This window comes from Heloderma suspectum, chromosome 1 (assembly GCF_057233095.1).
Source record: "Heloderma suspectum isolate Gila_16-S chromosome 1, 16-S_ref, whole genome shotgun sequence".
NCBI lineage: Eukaryota > Metazoa > Chordata > Lepidosauria > Squamata > Helodermatidae > Heloderma > Heloderma suspectum.
The window spans coordinates 436594846-436614957 of NC_139458.1; the positions used below are offsets into that span (position 1 = coordinate 436594846).

The window sequence follows — 20112 nt, forward strand, 5'->3', positions numbered from 1 at the left end:
TCTAGCTGGGCACTGCGGAGGGGGAGGGAAGGGGGCTGGAGATTCCTTGTTTTCTAAAACCAAAACAAAACCCTTTCTTTTGATTCTAAAACCAATTATAATCAACATTTTAGATACCTACTTTTTGATACATTGTCAGAGTACTTCAGGCTTTTAAATACATATTGATCTGTAAATGAAACAGGCGCACCTGGTCCCAGGACCTGTATGCATGTGTTAAATTAGCTTTCCCTATAACTCTACCAAGCGTACAGGCTAGCCACTGGGTTGCGCATGTCTCCCAAAACAAACTGCTGCAGAATTTTTTTCTCTCGATTTCATTATTCTCTTCCCACCTCCAATCTTTCACTTTCTCCCAGAAGCCTCAGAACACCAATTTGCTTAGTTCCAACCCCAGTGGCACTCCAGATGCCATAATCCAACTGGTACAGGACAGAGTCAGGCACACCTGCCCATGACCTAGTTTTCTAAGTGTAACAGCCCTTGATTTAGACATCACGTGTATTAAACATCATTAAACTAAATTCCCTACCCTTCAATCCTGTGTATTGAGTTGTACGATCCCTATTTGGCCTTCTGTGTGCATAAAACTTTCAGTTATATACAATCAATCCCTATTGGGGTTCATAAATAATATTAGTGTCTAAATGCTTATTGCAAACAAGCTAATTCCCAAAGTGATCATTTGTATATTTTGATTCTTGTGTGACCAACAAACCAAACTCCTTAGAAGTAGGGCCTTTGTATGAGTGAGTATCACTAGGACAAATCTGCTAAGGCGTACTATTGACAAAGTTAAAAGATCCTTTTTACATGCAAATCTCAGATCATGTGAAGGCCTAAACACATATCTGGAGATAACACTTGTTACCCGTAGTGACCAATTTGAAGCAGGGTTATTTAACATTTTATTTAGATATTCGTTGAGAAATAGGAAGTTGGAACAACTATTGATGATTTATCATAATACGGTAATAGAAGATACATGATTGCTAAAAACCTATGAAAAATATTGTAATTTTTGGTGAATATTTATATAGATTTGTATTTCTATATTAAATCTGAATTCTTGTATTATACTTGAAATCAAATTTATTTTAAAAATGGGGTTGTATGACTCCTATCTTGGATGTGTATTAAGAACTGCCTCAGCCTTTTCTATCTCTCACCTGTGTGGGAAAAATTCCTTAACAAAAATTCCATACTTCTCAGACATGTAAGCTTGAAAATTGTAGCTTTTGTGCAAAAAAAAAGAAATGAGCCCTCATAGTTGATAGAATAAGATTCTTGCTTTGATGCTTGTAACTGCCTGATTTTCAATGAGCAGTTAATAACAAGGGGGACAAAGTAATATACCCGTTCCACCACTCTTTGTATGTATATGGGATGAGCAGGAACTCAAGTCTGCATTCATTCATTCATTCATTACATTTATATCCCGCCTTTTTTTCCTCTTTCAGGAACCCAAGGCGGCGTACATAATCCTCCTTCCATTTTAGCCTCACAACAACAACGCTGTGAGGTGGGTTGGGCTGAGACTCTGTGACTGGCCCAAAGTCACCCAGTGAGCTTCCATGGCCGAGTGGGGACTAGAACCCGGATCTCCTTCAGGAAATCACCTAAGAATAGAAGGGGAAATAAACCTATCACATGCTTATCAACCCTCTGCCAATGAACATAAGCAGCTTATCACAAAAGTAGACTTAACATCAAAAGGGAAGTGTTGAGTAAGCTTGATGAAAGATGCCGTCTACCTGCCATTTTCAGTAGAATGACTAAAAGGGCTTCCCACAGGTAGTGGCAGGTGACCTAGTCTAGGCATCATACTCTTAAGCCATGGCCTGCAACTAATGGGCCAACTAAGCTCACTTTAATTAAGGTGGGTCACACTAGCAGAATATAAAAAATCAAAAATTAAAGGTAGGTCTCATCATGCACGTTAGGCTTAAAGGCAAGTCCTGTGTTTGGAAAAATTTAAGGCTACCACTCCATGCTGTGAAAGAAAGCAAAAAAAGTGGACTCTGACAATGAACGCCCAATGCACTGGCATCTGACCTTTGTAACCAAGTTGCTGAGCCTGTTTAACAAGCAACAGTAAGCCTTAACTTATGTGCAATAACGAAGTGCTTCTCTTGTTTTCCCTCTCCCATGGCTCTGCGTTCAGCTCCAAAACTGCTACCATTTGTATTTCGTCATTCAGTTTCAGGATACAACAAAACATGTTTATTGTTAAGGAAGATTTACCTATGAGAACAGAGTTAACATCCATAGTTTTAAGCCAATGTCTCTGACTTAAGAGCTGCGTTCAACAACAGACATGGCTTCAGGACCAGATTATAACTTCAGTGCTGGCTGCCTCCCTATTAATTTAAACTTTCCACTCTCATACAAGTTCTTGTAATTATCTTCAGATCCAGTACTCACGCAACCCCTAAAAATTCCTGCATATCTTTGAATAAATCTAAGTCCTATTGTGAAAACAGAGTGCGCCAAGACAATAGCTGGTGGAAACTCAAGAGAGTATAAGCACATTTTTGGAAGAACATAATGCTTCCAGGGATCCACTTCCAGTGTTATGCACTTTGCAGTGTAGCAAAACACATGCATTATGTGCCAAAGGCAACACTTTTTTCTGATGTATGCAGATGAGATCAGATATAGTACATGAACTGTGTAGCACATTAATGAATTTGCTGCCTGATACATTTTGGAACATATTACAAATCCCCCTAAAATAACATAAAGGCTTGGAGAGGAAAGATCCAACAGAAGGCCAGTAACTGCAGCACTCAACAGCATTTCAAATGCCACGGTCGGCATCCTCCCTCTGTTTCCCTTGCCTTTCTATTGTTGACATTATGATCTTTCTCCGTCTTGTTGCTGATAATCTCAATATATCCCCCTCTCTCATGTGCTGTCAGAAAAGCAGCATTGCCCCTGAATCGGAGAAGCCCTTGCACAGTGGCAGTGCATGTGGTTTACACGTAAATAGTCTGAGATCCAGAGGTTCCCAGGTAGCCAAGCTGGGAAAGACCCCTGCCTGAGACCCAGGAGAGACACTGCAGGTGAGAGTAGGCCACCCTACCTGGTGCCCTCCAGATATTTTGGATGACAACTCCCAGCATTCCTGACCTGGTGCCACACTTGTGGCTGGGGCTGATGGGAGTTGAAGTCCAAAACATCTGGAGGTCACCAGGTTGAGGAAGGCTGGAGTAGACAATACTGATCAAATCAGCCAAGAGTCAGTTTGCGACAACTTCATAGTTTACACGTTTGTAAAATTCCTTCCTTCCTTACCACAGTGATAAGGTAGTGTCAAGGGCTCCTTGGAGGCCTCTCTCAATCTAATCCAGTAGCCAAGTCCAGACACAGACAAAGGGATTCCTTTCAAAGCTTTATTCTTCTTTTGCAACTTAACAACTCTACAGGTAGCAACTAGAACTGAGCAGCAGAGTACCTATGCCCTAAGTTGGAACAGTTGGTCGCCGTTTGAAAGGGAATTACTGGCAGACCCCTGAACTTAAGGACTAGGGAGAGTCCCTCCCCTTTTCCCTTGGATCCTCTGGGCGCAGCCGTTGTTCGCGCGCCAACCGGGCACTATGCCTCCTTTCTGCGCCCTCCATTTGGCGTCGCTCTCTGCGTCGGCGTCGCGCATCCACCAAGTCTACTTCCCATGCTCGGTCACTCCCTGGACTGCTATCTAATCTAGGAATGCTGGTGGGAGGAATCTCCGTCAGCTGTGGGCCCTGGGAAAGAGGAGCGCACTCCTCTCCCAGAAGCGAATGCTCTTCCTCAGAATCAGAACTACTCTGGGATTCTATGGGCTCAGGTCCACCCTGACAGGTAGTGCCCTTAAACCTTTTTGTGTTCTAAGAGTTGTTCCCAAGGATCAAATCTCCCCCAACCCGTCTTTCTAATTATCTTCCAAAGACAACCTGCCTCAAACAGGCTAAGGACTGTAAGGTAAAAAACACAAGTAAGAAGTAAACAGTGCAACAATCCACAAATATACATATATCGAAAGCACAGAGTTGAAGGAATAAGCCGGGGGGCGGGTGGGGGGGAGTCAAAACATGCCGTCAACAGCAAAATCACTACAGAATAAGAGCAAGAGAAAGCAGCTGCTGATCAATGCCACTTCCTCCAACTACATGCCTCGGTTGCTTTTCTCTCATCCAACTGAGCACGTTTCTGGTTGATTCCTACCAAAACCTCCTCCGCACCCAAGATCCCATGATTAGAATGAGGGACAACAGCTGCATGACTTCCAAGGACCCCCAAAGCAGGGTACAAGTTGCCATCCTGCATTCCTGGACAGCATCCAGAGAGGCAGTCCTCTCGCAACACAGAGCAGCCAGTGACAGACAAAGAGTAGACTACTCCAAGTCAGCAAAAGGGGGTGCAGCAGAAGAGAGAATTTTTGTATCTGTAGAGGAAGGGGAGCAATGTTCCTTTTAATAAGATTCCAACAGCATGGAGAATGTTACAGGGTAAAATCAATCAAAGCATAGGCTAACTCTGTTTGATCATAGGAACTGTCAAGATTTGGGTGAGTCCAGGAGTTATCTCCATGATCAGGACTCTTGAAGAGGGGGATACCCAGCAGGGGGAGGCAGCAATACACGGGAATAATAGAAACATAGAATAGTAGGGTTGGAAGGGGCCTATAAGACCATCGAGTCCAACCCCCTGCTCAGTGCAAGAATCCAAGCCAGAGCATCCCTGACAGATGGCTGTCCAGCTTCATCTTGAATGCCTCCAGAGTGGAAGAGCCCACTACCTCCCTAGGTCATGGGTTCCACTGTCATATTGCTCTAATAGTTTTTCCTGATATTCAGCCGGAATCTGGTTTCCTGTAACTTGAGCCCAGTCTTCCATGTCCTGCACTCTGGGATGATCAAGAAGAGATCCTGGCCTTCCTCTCTGGGACCTTTCAAGGACTTGAACAGCACTATCATATCTCCCCTCAGTCTTCTCTTCTCAACGCTAAACAGGCCCAGTTCTTTCAGTCTCTCCTCATAGGGTTGTTTCCAGTCCCCTGAACACTTTTGTTGCCCTCCTCTGAACCCTCTCCAGCTTGTCTGCATCCTTCTTAAAGCGTGGCACCCAGAACTGGACACAGTACTCCAGATGAGGCCTAACCAGTGCTGAGTAGAGGGCAACTAGTACTTCCTGGGATTTGGAAGCTATGCTTCTATGAATGCAGCCCAAAATAGCATTTGCAGCTTTTTTGCAGCCGCAACACATTGTTGGCTCATATTCAGCTTTCAGAGGTGACTCCTCAAGGGGAGAACCATATTTGACAGATGGAGGGGTCAGTTCCATAGAAGCAATCTGAGAGGAAATCCAGGAATTGGCAAGGCTAGGAGGGAGAGCGGAGTCCATGACAGAAAGAAGACAGGAATTCAATGCTTCACAGTCTGGGAGCAATGCAAAGGGTAAGCCTTTCTAGGGATGTACGAAAGTCACTTACCTTTTCGCAGACGTGATTCGCGGTGTCGAGGGAGGTGCTCCGTCCCTCCCCCCAGAATCCTCGATGGGGGGGAGGTGATCTGGTCCTCCCCCCAGAATCCTGCTTGGCCGGCTCCACGGAGCAGCTGGCCAGGGCCGTCCGCAGCCGCAGATGGGCTGCTGCCGACGCAAATGGCGCCCACCCTAGCGGCCACCATTTGCATCCAGCCAGGCTGCCGTGATAGGCTACGTAAGTATTTATGTAGCCTATCACGGCAAGCAAAACAAACAAACAAACCACGTATGCAAATGGCGGCAACTACGGCGGCCATTTGCATTCCCTATTTTTCACCGTTTTATCCTACGTAAATATTTACGTAGGCTATTACGGCGAAAAAAAAGGGGGGACGCAAATAGCGTAGTGGGCGCTATTTGCGTTCCTTTTTTCCCCCACTGTTTTATCCTACGTAAATATTTACGTAAGCTATTACGGCGAGGAAAAAAAAGGAACGCAAATAACGCCCACTATGCTATTTGCGTTCCCCTTTGTTTTTGCCGTAATCGCTTACGTAAATATTTACGTAGGCTAAAACAGCAAAAAAAAAGGGAACGCAAATGGCGGCCGCTGTAGCCACCATTTGCGTACGCGGTTTTTTGTTTGCTTGTTTGTTTGTTTTGCTTGCCGTGATAGGCTACATAAATACTTACGTAGCCTATCACGGCAAAGAGCAGATGCAAATGGCGGCCACGGCAGCCAGTCGAAAGACCAGCCACCGCCGTCGCGGCCACCGCTGCCAGAACATCAGTCCCAGGTAAGCTTCGTCCCAGGGGAGAATCCACGGGCGGCGGAGGGTGGGAGGCCGTTCTGCCACGGGTTTCGGGGGGCTGAATGCCAGTGCATTCGGCCTCACTGAAATCCATGGTGGAATTCTCCGCCATCCCTAGTTCCTGCAGACAGAACAAGGGCGTTATTATTTATGGAGAAGTGAGCAATGCCCAAACATGCAGAAATGGGTGGGCTGGTGTACGCCACAGAACCTGTGATGGCAGAACCTCCAGGGGCACCTGCCTCAGCTATGTAAGTGTCATAAACCATGACTGCCTACACTTAACAGATAGTCAGTTGGCCATGTCTCTTTGAGTGTAAGGCATAGAGCCTCCATCAGCAACACAAAGTATACGATACTACAGACAAGATTTTAAGGAGGAGAAGGAAATAAATTCTAAAGCAATCAGTCTGTAAGCACCTTGAAAACAACGAGGTGATTACTCGAAGACAACATGGATTTGGCAAGAACAAATCCTGCCAGATGAATCTGATCTCATTTTTGGATCAGGTAACCTCCCTTGTAGACCGTGGGAATGCTGTAGACATCATATACCTCGACTTCAGCAAAGCTTTCGACAAAGTGCCCCATGAAATCCTAATGAGCAAACTAGCTCAAAGTGGGGTGGACGAAACAATGATCAGGTGGATCCACAGTTGGCTACAGAATTGGACTCCAAGAGTGTTTATCAATGGTATCTTCTCAAACTGGGGAGACGTAACGAGTGGGGTACCGCAAGGCTCAGTCCTGCGCCCAGTGCTCTTCAACATTTTTATTAATGACTGGGAGGAGGAGGTGCAGGGAATGCTGATCAAATTTGCAGATGGCACAAAATTGGGCGGGATAGCTAATACCTTGGAAGACAGAAACAAAATTCAAACTGATTGATAGACTGCAGCGCTGGGCAGAGAACAACACAATGAAACTTAATAGGGATAAATGCCAAGTTCTGCACCTAGGAAAAAGAAACCAAATGCACAGTTACAAGATGGGGGATACTTGGCTCAACAAGACTACAAGCGAGTAGGATCTTGGAATTGTTGTAGATCACAAGCTGAATATGAGCCAACAATGTGATGTGGCTGCAAAAAAAGCAAATGCTATTTTGGGCTGCATTCATAGAGTGCAGGACACGGAATAATGAAATAATCCTGCACTGAGCAGGGGATTGGACTTGATGGTCTTACAGGCTCCTTCCAACCCTACTATTCTATCATTCTATGAAATGACAGAACTTAAACATTAGAAATAAAAGAAAATACTGGCCAACTTTTATTCATTTAGTCTGCAATCCTATGCACATTTACCTCATAGTAGCAGCACCCACCCTCTGGCACATGCTCCCCATTGCCAATAGAGAGACGTGTACAATTTTGATCTCTAGACACCTGCTTAGGAACCACTTTTTTTATGAAGGCTTTCCCCGTGGTGACCCAGCCAGTATAACTTTATTTTTATTCTTGGGCACTGATTATTTTACTGAATTTTATTGATATATTACGTTAACCACTTGGATAATTTCACTGAAAAGCAGTATACAAATTTGTGTAATAAGTAAATAGTAAGCTCCACTGAACTCAGTGGGACTTACTTCTGAGTAGACATACACAAGATTGTTCACTTAAATATTCTTATGCTGCTCAATATACAATATAAAGAGTGGGAGATATCTTTTTTTTAAATTTGTCTTGTGTTCAAAGAAACCCATTCCAGCCACCCATGCCTGGCTCAATACAGGTTGAAGTGGTACATCTCTTACAAGGGAGCAAGACCTCAGCCCAGCCCCCAGGAGGTTCCTGGTCTAAGACTCCCTGTACCTGAAGGCTCTGACAAAACCCTTGTCTAAAAAAAGCAATCCACACGATAACATCATGATCCGTGAAACAGCATTAGCATCATGCATATGGCATAGTAATTAGCGCATGGCACACTAGTGGCCTGAAATAAAGTATTTAATTGTAGGTGTAATTAAACAATTAGAATCAATGATGAGCTAGTCCATGGAATGAAGACTATCGAGTCAGAGCATCTGGCTCTGTTCTCCTCAGGAATTTCACTGTGAGCAGCTGCGGGAGACTGCTGGCTGTGCTGTATGATTCACTCTCTGTTCAGAGTATTAAAAAGAGGGACCTAACAATCCTGGCCAGGATCCTATAGGAACTGCACATACATCAGATTACTTCCCAGAATCCTCGGCAACCTGTAAGAGACCTGTGGGGTTCCCTCAAGGTAAAATCCACTGGAATACAGTGCTTAGACTATGCCTGCAGACTTGCAGCTCTCACAGGTATTCTCTCTTCCTCCTTTATACCAAGGGTGGAGAGCCTATTTTGGCCCAGTTAGCAGTGCGTGAAGGGAAATTCCCATTGTAATCTCCGATGCCTCCCCAGGAAAGGGCCTGGGAAGAGAAATCTCTGCAGGCTGTTTGGGGAACCATCTTCAAGCTATATTCAGCCCAGGGGCCAGAGGTTCCCCATCCCTGCCTTATACTCTTCAGTTTGGAAAACACACACATTTACTTAAGAGATCATAATTTCACCGGGAAGGGTGTGAGATCTCCTTCCTTGGAGGACGAATGACACCTGCCAAGGATGCTGGAAATAAAGATATCCTGCATTATGGCAGAATATTGAAAGGTAAGAGTTTAAAAGCATATGAATTCAGAATACTGAATTATATTTTAGCTGCATTAGTTTATCTTCATAACCTCTATGTAAACCATAATTGAATTTCTACTATCTGATGCTCTGTGGCAAAATGACACCCCCAATCTTAGCGGTGAGGTGAGGCCTGCCCGACAGGAAAGTTGTTTACAGCTCTGAAGGAAGGCCTCTCCTCCATCCGTTACTAAATTTGTGCATGCCGTAGCTTAGTGTTTACATGCAAGCTAGCCATTAAAGTTTTTATTTTTATTTTCCCTTAGCAAAATGGCAAGACCAACTTCTAGAATTTCCACACTGCAAGCTATTCTGAGAAAATTGTGATTTGCAAATACCATCCAATGAAATGCACATTCCCAAATGCTACTAGGATGGCCAAGCACAACCTTGTATGTAAGAAGTGTCTTGTAGACATTAAAAAATCCTTTCTGGGTGTTAAGTGAGGAGAACTATGATGGTGATGAAAGTGCAAATAGTTCTACAAAAAATTGTCAATAGCTTTATTTGTAGACATGACAACACCTGAAGATCAGGGAAAAACTGACCCAAGCAGCTCTTGCAAGAGCAATGTATTATTCTGGAATGCCACTGTCAATGGCATCTTTAATAACTGAAAATACATACTGGCTGGAAGCTTTTAAGTTACTAAGGCCATCATACCATTTGCCCAGCAGACATTTTGTGAGCAAGCCTCTTCCAGAGGCATAATATAAATGGGTAATAGAATCTGTGCAAAGGAAAATCAACAAAGCACTTTATCTTGCAGTACTTACAGATGGGTAGGCAAATGCAGAGAAAGATTAAGGAATCATAAACTTTGTGACAACATCTCAACCATTTTATTTTACAGAAGCAATGAAACAGGAGAGGACATACTACAGAATATACCAACTGCAAAATAGGTGATGTTCTACAGGAGATTGGGAGTGGTGAAGTATTTTCTTTGCTGACAACGCAAGTAATATGAAAATGCCATGGGAGATCATAATGGATAAATATCCAAATATTACTGCAGTAGGATGTGCATCCCATGGGCTAAACCTGCTTCTTAACGACATCATGAAACTGGACTACAGAAGAGCTAAAGAAGTTATAAAACATGTAAAAGCTGCTCACATCATAGCTGCAGTCTTCAAGAAGCAGCAAGCAGAAAAGGAGGCAAAGAATAAAACAATGACACAAACTCTGTAGTAAAACTCGATGGATTGGAATGGTGATCTTCTTTGAAAATTTACTAAAAATAAATATGCTCAAGAAAAAGTAATAGCTGAGGATCTTAAAGTACCCAAAAATGTAAGGAACACCATAATTGATGAGGATGCGTTCTGCATTCAGCTGCAGAACTCCCTGAAGATTCTAAAGCCAATTTCTTCAGCAATCACTGTGTGTGAATGGGACGGTGCACTTTTGTCAACCAAAATAAAATCAACTGGCTTTGATCATCTAAGTATGACTGGGTAAACACATAATGACCCAAGGTCGGTTGGGGCCACACAGATGTGAGCAAGCTGCCTCCCACCTGCTCAACCACTTCCACTTTGCATCCAATTTAGAAAACAACCCAGGAACGCCCTGTTCTTGGATTGTTTGGCGTTACATGTGAACCCAGAGCCCTGGGTTGTTGTGGGGAAAATAATCCAGAGTTTTAACCCAACAACAAACCATGGGTTAAAACTCTGGGTGGTTTGTCTCTTAACAATCCAGAGTTCCAGATTCGGACGTCACATCAAACAACCCAGGAAAAGAGTGTTCCTGGGTTGTTCGAGAAACTGGATGCAAAGCAGAAGAGATGAGGAAGAGGGAAGCAGCACACTCCTGCACAGCCCCAACAGCACGTGGGTTAAACAACCCACAGCTTGTTGCTACGCACAAACCGGGTCTGTACCTCTACCTAAAAGTAGAGAACAAAGTAAACTGAAAGACTTTATTAAGAAGCAGGAAGAATTCTGTCAGCCAATTCATGCTGCTGCAAATCTCTCGGATTCAAAATTCAAAGACAGAAATGTATGTGATGATACCATTGCTTGTGCATTTGACTGGATTATGAAACAAGCAGCACACTCAGGACTTGACGATGGAAAGGTACTTTCAAATGTTGCAGAATACTTGCTCCAGGAATACAATCTGGGATTCTGCCAAGCAATCATCTCCTGCAACAGGGGCAAGGCATTTGCACAACAGAGCCTCCAACTCCTCTTACTTCTCTGCTTCACATTCCTCGATCTTCTGCAGCATGTGAAAGTAACTGTCTGTGTTTGGAAATACTCACACAAGCTGAAGAAACAAACTGTAGAAGGATAGAGAAGCTTGTCTCAATCTGGGCAAATAAAAAAATGGAGGATCAATAAGAAGCAGAAAACGTTGATAATGATAGCTCAGAAAATGAGACTGAATAGACAAAGTTTCATGTGGCAAAATTAATATTCAACGAAACTTGGGTTTCCCCCTTTTTTTCTCAGTGCTTTTTCTGAAAATGAGTTGCTTTCTATGTCTGCTTGACACTGTGGAGGAGACTAAGTTCAGAATATATAGCTTTTGCCATTTTACTATAAAGATGATGGTGTCTTCTGTCTTCAATTTTAAGTTTTTGCTAGCTTCTCATAAACTGGCAAATAACAGACATGCTAGGATGCCTGTAAGTTCAGCAGCTAGTAGCTCCATTTGTAACAAAAAAATAAAATAATTTTAAAATAAACTCAATTCGTATATTTTCAATTATTGTCTGAATAAACTATACTTTTAAATGTAATGTATCAAACATGGTAATCTTATGAGCAAGCCAAGTTATACATAGTATACTTTATGTTCCTATAGTAACAAAGTGGCTTTAGATTTGTAAAGATGCTTTAAAAAAGCATTGCATATTTTTTATTTCCTCCCCAAAATTCCATTTTCCCCCAAGAAAAAACCAACTGTTTTCCCCCATGGCTTTAAGATTTCCAGTAATTTAACATCTCTAAAACACTGCAATATTTTGGTGCAAGTACCACTTGTCTGAACACTTGTTCAGCTTTAAAATATTGAACAGAAAAAGCCTTCTCCTTACTCATCCAAAGTAAAGACATTCTGAAATAAAAACAGCAGCTTTGACCATTTTCCTTTATCTATTTTTTCAGAATAATGTTATTCACATGTACTCAACTTTGATTTCTCTTTTAAAGGCATAAGATTTCTTTATTTCTATCTTGTAACAACAATTTACAGTACACAACAAGAGATAAATTATACAAGATATTTGGACAATTTGCTTACAGGTTTTGAGGTCATTTATTTTGGTAGTGAAACTAAGCTGCCCAGTTTCTCTGAGAATTACTACAGCTTTCACATGCATGTGCACATGCATATGCACACAGCAACTGTAAAGTCACATATACCCAGCGGAATATATACTGACTATTTTGTTTGTTGGTATGTCATAAATGTTCTATGCTCGATTGTCTGAAACTTGCCTGGTTTCAGCAAAAGATCCCTTCTGGCCAAGGCTAACGTCATATATAATATCACATATTTTTAAGTTCCATTGACTTTATACATCCAGTTCACACATCACAATAACACAGAATGTTTAAAAATTAAAAGTTTTAACCCAGCTCTGGCTCATCAGGGGAGGGACAAGCCAAGAGTTTCTGGTTCAAATGTCATGGGAATCAAGCCAAGGACAAAGTTAGCCACTCCCACATGCAGAAGGAGTAATCAAGCAGTGTTTACTAGCATGCTCACTCACTCATGACAACCCAGGGCTTAAAAATCTCTGGGTTGTCATTATGTGTGAACCAGGCTATTGTGTGCAGGATTTCAGCAGTCTGCTAGTCTTCACTGAGAAGCTGTTGTTAGCCAGTAACGCAGAAAATATAGGATGATACCTCTCTGAAATGGCACGTTCTTAGTCACATGTATGTGGGTGATTAAAAAAACACACAGAACCAATGCACCAGGAATCTATTATTCACAAGCACAATAACTTTTTAAAATAAACTAATCCAGTTTACATAATTCATTTATGGTGAGGAATAGTACAATCCCCAATGAAGATAGCTGGGCTAACTATATAAAATTAAAGTTGAAGCAGACAGTGTGAGGGAGAATAACTGTCAAAGAGAATAATGGGGATAGTTAAGGGGGAGGATATTTGGGGAGTATTATCCACAATTTTAATATATCGATTGTAATACAATTTACAATAAGCTATTCTGAAATTATCCCTTATTGTGCATTATAGGTTATTGAAATGATTTATTTCTCTATTTACCTGAAGTTGTAATACGTACACTGAAAGGCTGGGTTCTTGGTAATCGTTTTTTAAATGGAAACTAAGCTATTAGGTTTATACAATACAGTGCTACAACAGAAAATCTGTATATTCTTTTCCCTACATGCAAGTGCTTTCCGCATAGGAATTGTACAGAAGTTTGACGAATACCTATGTCAAAATGAGAACCCACTGCTTATGCAGAGGTGCATTCCTAATCCAACTGGAACACAGAAGGGATGAGGCCACAGCTCAGTGGCAGAGCACATGCTTTGCATGTAAAAGGTCTCTGGTTCAATCCCCAGCATCTCCAGGTAGAGCATGAAAAACTCCTGCCTGAAACCCTGGAGACCTCGCTGCCAGTCACTGTCAACAATACTGCGCTGGATGGACCAATGGTTTGACTCAGCATACGGCGGCTTCCTATGTATGTTCCTAAACTCACAAAAGAACAATCCTCAATCTATTCTCAAACCTCATTTCTGCAATAAATTTAATATGGCTGTCTTACACAATACTTTATATTCATTTTATACCAGGACAAGTGAAGATTCAGCCAACAGCTTTAGCTAAATTTTAAAAAAAAGTTTAATTGAACACTGACTTTTATGCAAGTGAAGAGTAAGGCATCTGAACTATTGTTTCAGACACTTTTCCAATTATATTTCATGGTTTATTTTATTAAAAACACCTACATCTTTAGACACCAACAATACATTTAGGTCTCAACCTGAACTTCTAATTTTAATTTAACTTCAATGAACGTAGGCCCCTAGACCTTTCTGCCAATGCATGCTAATATGGGCAAATAATGCCCCCCAGGATAATAATCAAACCCTTTCCAGACCTTGATTTAATCATTACCCATTTTTGCATTCTTTTTCTGTTTAAAAAAAAAGCAACAGGATTTATATTCAACTTTGAAAAACATCATGCTCAAATACAGAGGTATCACAGCTTCAACTAAACACAATACGTTAGGCAAAAGAACATACACTGTACACAACTTTACTTTTTAAAAGCAAGTTATTTTTTCTTCAGTTCATAGCTCCCTTAATATCCCATCAGTGGATCATACCTGCAACGTAAATTCTGACAATTAACACAATCCAAACTAACAGCAACCACCAACTTTCTCTCTAAATCAGCTAGTTGAATACATCTGTGCAGATCAAATATCATAATATCAAATACTAATAATGCTGAACACTTAAGATTACACTTTTAAATGCATCCTGCTCAGAAACTGGGGCAATATACACATTTATAAAACAGTATTAAGATACAAGAAAGTTATTTTTTGTGAACCGCCCAGAGAGCTTCGGCTATTGGGCGGTATAGAAATGAAATAAATAATAAATAAATAAATAAATAAATATATTCCAATAAGTCACAATTTGCTTTACATAACAAACTGTGAAGTAGTCACACTTATCATGAATATTAATCTGCTTGCCACAAAAGGAAAGTTGTGCATAAAAACCAAGGTTCAACCAACGTGCCCAATATCTCTATTGGTTAATTAATCCTGAAATAACATGCTGAATTCTTCAGAAGACACAGGCAATGCTGCAACATTTGATAATGTATTTCCACACAGCTGAAAAGATCCAACTATATTTTTTACCACAGGCTATTGAAAATCAGTGTCATTTATCATCTACTATCAATAGCTTGTAAATTCATTTTAAAAGAATGTCAGCTTCAGCTACTAATTATTTTCAAGCAAGCAAAATGATTCAGCACCGCCAAAATACAGTTTATGTTCACATTTTCCTACGCTACATTATTTTCCTCCTTGCTGCTGGGCAAAAAAAGGCCTCCGTATGTAGGCAAACCCAACTCTCTACAGTTCTTGAAAATAGAGTATCAGAACCCAAAGGTATCAAAGACTGGGGGTGGGGTGGGGTGCAATGATGTACTGGAGCCAGGACTCCCAAGGATGTTACACCAGCACTTTTTGATTAGCAGGAATGCTGCTGTCCTCTGTCCCCACCCCACCCAAACTTCCCTGTTTCTGAACTTAGCTGCAATTCTCACAGCAGCTGGGGGGGGGGGGTGAATTTTCTCAGCAACAACATATAGCTGTGAGCTAACCCTGTTGTAATGCAAAGTATTTTGGGGTAGCCTAATCTTGAATGAGCAATTAAGATCCAATAGCTTTATAAAAGAACTGTTCTGGGTAGAGATGAAAACTGCTAGAACTGATTTGCTGATATGGATCAACACAGTTGCCTGCATTTTTGGCCTCTCTTTGGGCATGTGACTATAGGCACTGTCACTTGCACCCCAAAATTTACCAGTACACCACCATGGGCTTGTGTGCATATATATCACCCGCTCCGAAGCAGAACTATAAACCCACCACTGCCACAGATCAACCTGTGTAATCCAGATGAAACAAATATACATAAAGGAGGAAATGAAATGCGCTAGATAACTTAATTCTTGTATAAGATGACTGGAAAGGGGGGCATTATGGACTATAAGAGACACAAGTTGTTCTTTAAGAATGCCATTTTGCTGTGCTAAAACTACCACTAGACCTCATTATAGCTTTAATCCGGAGGTTCACATTTCTTCACATATCGCATAGATTTGTTATCCCCTCACTACATCTCCTAAAACTGTATATCTTCCTCCCAACAGAAAACCATTTCCAGCTCTCTTCCACCTTCCTTTTCCAATACCTGCTTTTGTTTAAGGTCACACAGAGCCTCAATCCACTTAAACCAAATTACTTGGGTTGAAGCCAAGTCTGTCCCATTGGCCTACTATTTTTCTTGCTTCGGTTTTTAGGATATCAGGATAAATTTTAATGTCACTCATTATTTTAATGTATTGCTCTTTCTAATTGAGTTTATATTGTTGGCCACTTTGACTAGGGGGGTGTTCTTTGAGCCAAGAGTTAGGTTATAAATGAAGTTGAATGAATGAACATTCAAGTCCAGGTGTCTAAACTGGTATTTGGTATTCCAATCCAACATTTAGTTATCTCACACATTTGTATCTTCCCCTTTTCCCAAAGAGAAAAGTCAACAAAAGTCAAAAAGTCAGCAGTCAACAACATGGCTGAAGATTGCCCTATAAAGGTTTTTAAGAACTGAAAGCCCCTGTCCATTGCTGAACTTAAAGAAGTGTCCTTATTCTTAACTACAGTGCACTTTACTTCAAAGAACACCCTTTCCTTTATCTGTAGAACAAATCAGTAAAATCATCAGAATACACAATAATAGGTAGAATGATCACCCAATTCTCAGTTACTAAACATGCCCTGAAATACTCCCACTGTAAGGTGCATTTCCTTCAACCTACACTAAAAAGAAGTCCCCTTTCAACCGCTATTTCCTTCCATGCTAAATGTCACATACATTCAGCACACGCACACACAACCACCTCTCTCTTTCCTACTCATGGGATTCATTCAAGAAGAGGAGCCCTGCTTCCAGAATGTGAGCTTAAGAATCTTCAAGTTGCCTATAGAGGAAGTTCAGTGCATGAGGTTAGGAAACCAGATTACATGCACAAACATGTGATTTAGAGATAGAAATCTAATGCCAGTTAGCAATGCTATGCTCCAGGTGTAACACATTAAACCATATTATCTATAAACATATTCACTAAACTGATTTGATAATCCTTAGATTCAAGTGGTTGGAAAAGCCATTTTCATGAAACCAAACCATTTAGAGGCCAACACAAAGGGGTGGGTGGGGGCTGCCTCTCAACATGTACTCTTAATGCAGCACCAGCTCAAATGTCCCCATCACCCACCATCTTTATTCCCTTGCCCTTTATTCCCACACTTCATCCCTTGCCCTCAAAAACTGAGTCATCTCTTAAACTCAAATTACCCTAGAAGCCATTTGATACCGCATTACCATCTTGATTTCCTTTAACCAGAAAAGCTGCAGGAGGGTATTACTTATTCTCCCCTAGCCCCCTGAAAGGGGACATGTAAACAATTAGTGTGCATAAAACGGTTTGCTGGTGGTGGTATAAATAGTCTAACTGACAAGGAAAAACAGCAAAGTGCTATGGTTTAAAAGCAACAATGCCTACCCCTCCCAGCTCTCTGTGCAATGCGGACTTCAGCTTGCAAGTTACCTGTTGCCATGTGACCATCACCACTCACCACCCCCTGCCCGTCTTTGCCCCAGTCTACTGCAGTCCCCCCAACCCACCCCTCCAGCCATATTTAGAGTCAAAGCAGACTACAAGATTCTTAATGGAAAACCAGACATCCTAAGAAAATGCAGGAATTAGCTTCACTAAATTTGCTATTAAACTTACTGGTTGGTGTGTGTGTGTGTGTGTGTGTGTGTGTGTTTTAATAAATCAAGAATGAATGCACAGGCATGTCAAAAGTTAAGGGCCTTAATTCAACAGAAGTAGGGAGAGAGAAGAGGGCCATTTTCAGGTAGGTTTGCCCCCTTCCTCCCAAATGACATTTCATCACACTACTCATCTGGAATATTAAGAGAAGAGTGGAGTGGCGTTTGACAGAATCCAGATACAAGCAGAAGGAGCATCTCCATGTGCACAGTTTTGGTTCAATGGCTTATTCCTCCCCAACCACAGCTCCGTCTGCCTCTCTAACTACACAGCCACTTGCAGATCCCCTTCTTGCCCAGATCTCCAGTTGCCTCCGCAGTTATGTCTTTGTAGTCTCCTCCCAGCCCCATAGAGGGAGAGGGGATGCCCCAGGTGTCAATGCCACTCACAGGCAGGGCCAGCAGCTCAATGCCTTTCCTTGTTTGCATGGGGAGTGCCTGCCGCAAAGAATCCCCACCCACGACAACTGCTGCCTCTCCCTGGCATTTTGGGGTGGGGAGCGAGACCTCTCTGCTCAGAAGGCCAGGTAATCTGATTGCTTCCAGTTCCAACCCCACCTTTGATGTGTTGTGGAGAAGAGATGAGGTAGTCCACAGACCGTTTCCTATTCAAATTTAATCCAAGACAGAAGGGGAAACAGGGAGGTGCACCAAATCCCACAGAGACCAGAGCTCACCTCTCATGGCAAGCCCTTTCCCAACCCCAAGTTACATTCCCCCAATCCCCATACATTCTTCTACATCCCCTCAAACTACTATTCATTTCCTAAAGATATCACAGCGGGAGAGGGAAAGCAAGTGAGTGACGGAGAGTCCCATCCCGGTATGTGCTCATACCTGGCCGAGGGGGTCACCTGTGCCTCACTACCTGGGTTCTCCTGTTCTCACCAGGGAGCTGCGGGGCGCCTTCCGCTTTCTTCAGCATCTCATCGCCCGTCTTGCAGGTCCCCTCTCAACCTGCTCATCCTGCTGCCTTTGAACCTTCCAAATGTGAAGGTTTCCTCGTGGCCTCATTCTATTCCCCCCTCTCTCGGTGTATTAACCTACTGCGAGAGAGGCAGATGATGCCCTCTACCATTTCCCCCAGGCAGCGCCCGCCCCCTTGGGAGAGCAGCACTTCTCCACCCCTTCCCCATCCAGGACCCCCACCACGCTCGGGGGCCCTCGCACGCCTTTTCCCTCCCCCCGCGGCAAAAGCCACGTTCCTCCTGCCACAGCCGCTCTTCGCCCCCAAGACCTCCGCACAGGCGTCTCGCCTCCACCCTGCCGCCATCCCCACCCAAATAATCACGCTCCCGCACGTCCCCCCCCACCTTTGCTCCCCGGATCAAGTCCCCTCGCCTGGCGCTCGGCATTATGCAACAGCCCCCGCCGCGGCCTCGGCCGCCCCGCCGGCCGCTCCTGCGCCACGCCCCCTCCCGCGAGCCCCTCCCGGGCGCGTCGCCCCTGGGCTCCCTCGCGCGCGCAGCAGCCCCGCCGCCCCCGCCCGCCCCGGCCAGGCTCGCGCGCCCCCCGCCCCGCTCCGCCGCGCCTCATCCTGCGCTGCGCCCGCCGGCCCGCCGCAACCCCGTCCCCCAGGGAAGCCGTCCACCACGGCGCGGCGGGCCCTCCTCGCGCTGACAGCTGCCGCGGCGGGCCCTCACGCCCTCACCTGCTGCCGCCTCCGCCGAGCGGGCTGACAGCCGCTCGCCCGGCCTGCCGTTCTCTCGGCCGTCTCCCTCAGGCCGGGCCGAGGCCGCTGCGGCCGGGCGAGGATGCGGCGGCCGGGCGGGCGGAGCCGAGGCGGCGTGCCGCCGCTGCTGCTGCTGGGGCCCCGGTTCCCGCTGCGGGCTCCTGGGCGCCCGGGGCCCCCTGGCTGCGCGCTCCCGCTCCGGCGGCGGCTCCGGCGGCTCCTCCTCGCGCTGGCTGGCTGGCTGGCTGGCTGGCGGGCGGGGCGGGGCGGGCCCGGCCAGCGAGCGCCGCGGCGGCTGGAGCGCGAGGGGAGGGGGCGCGGGGACGGCGGGCGCGGCGCGGCGCGGCCGCGGAGGCGACGTTGCCCCCTCCTCGCCTCAGCCGCGCGCCGCCGCCGCCATCTTGGGGACGGCGGCGGACGGGGCGGCCGAGAGCGGCGGCTGGGGGGCGAGCTGGCCCCCCTCGGCCCGCCCCCGCCCCCCGACGGAAAACGCAGCGCCCCCCCCGTAGCCCAGTTTTAACGCCGCCTGCGCCTCGTCGAGCGACGGCGGGAAGAGCGCCCCGAAGCATGTGCAGAGTTGCCGCCTTGTGACGCACACCCGCGCGCAGAGGCCCTGCTCCTGGCTTCTTTCCCCGGCCTCCTCAGATCAGTGTTTCTTTTAACGCCGCCTGCACCTCCTCAAGCGACGGCGGGAAGAGCGCCCCGAAGCATGTGCGGAGCTGCCAGCGTGTGTGTGTACGCAAGACAGCGGGGGAGAGGCCCTGCTCTTTCTCCAGCCGCTTTAGCGTCAATATTCCTTTTTAACTAGTAGTCAAGGTAGGTGTGTGTGAGGGGGGGGGGGGTGTTGACATTTTATTTTCAAATAAAGATGAAAATATAGGCGTGTCACACACACAAAAAGATTGAGCAAGGGGAAGTT

At 44.6% G+C, this 20112-nt stretch overlaps 1 protein-coding gene across 13 annotated transcripts in view; it reads right to left on the reverse strand.

Moving 5' to 3' along the window:
• Positions 1-19925, reverse strand: part of NCOA1 (nuclear receptor coactivator 1) — a 406595-nt gene extending 386670 nt beyond the window's left edge. For 11 of the 13 annotated variants that reach the window (XM_084829475.1, XM_084829481.1, XM_084829477.1 and 8 more), the window contains exon 1: positions 19173-19925. The gene's annotated coding sequence lies outside the window, so the exon portion shown is untranslated. Of the gene's footprint in view, positions 1-18834 lie in introns of all 13 variants that reach the window. The other 2 variants (XM_084829488.1, XM_084829483.1) reach the window with 1 other exon arrangement.
• Positions 19926-20112: the final 187 nt, after the last annotated feature.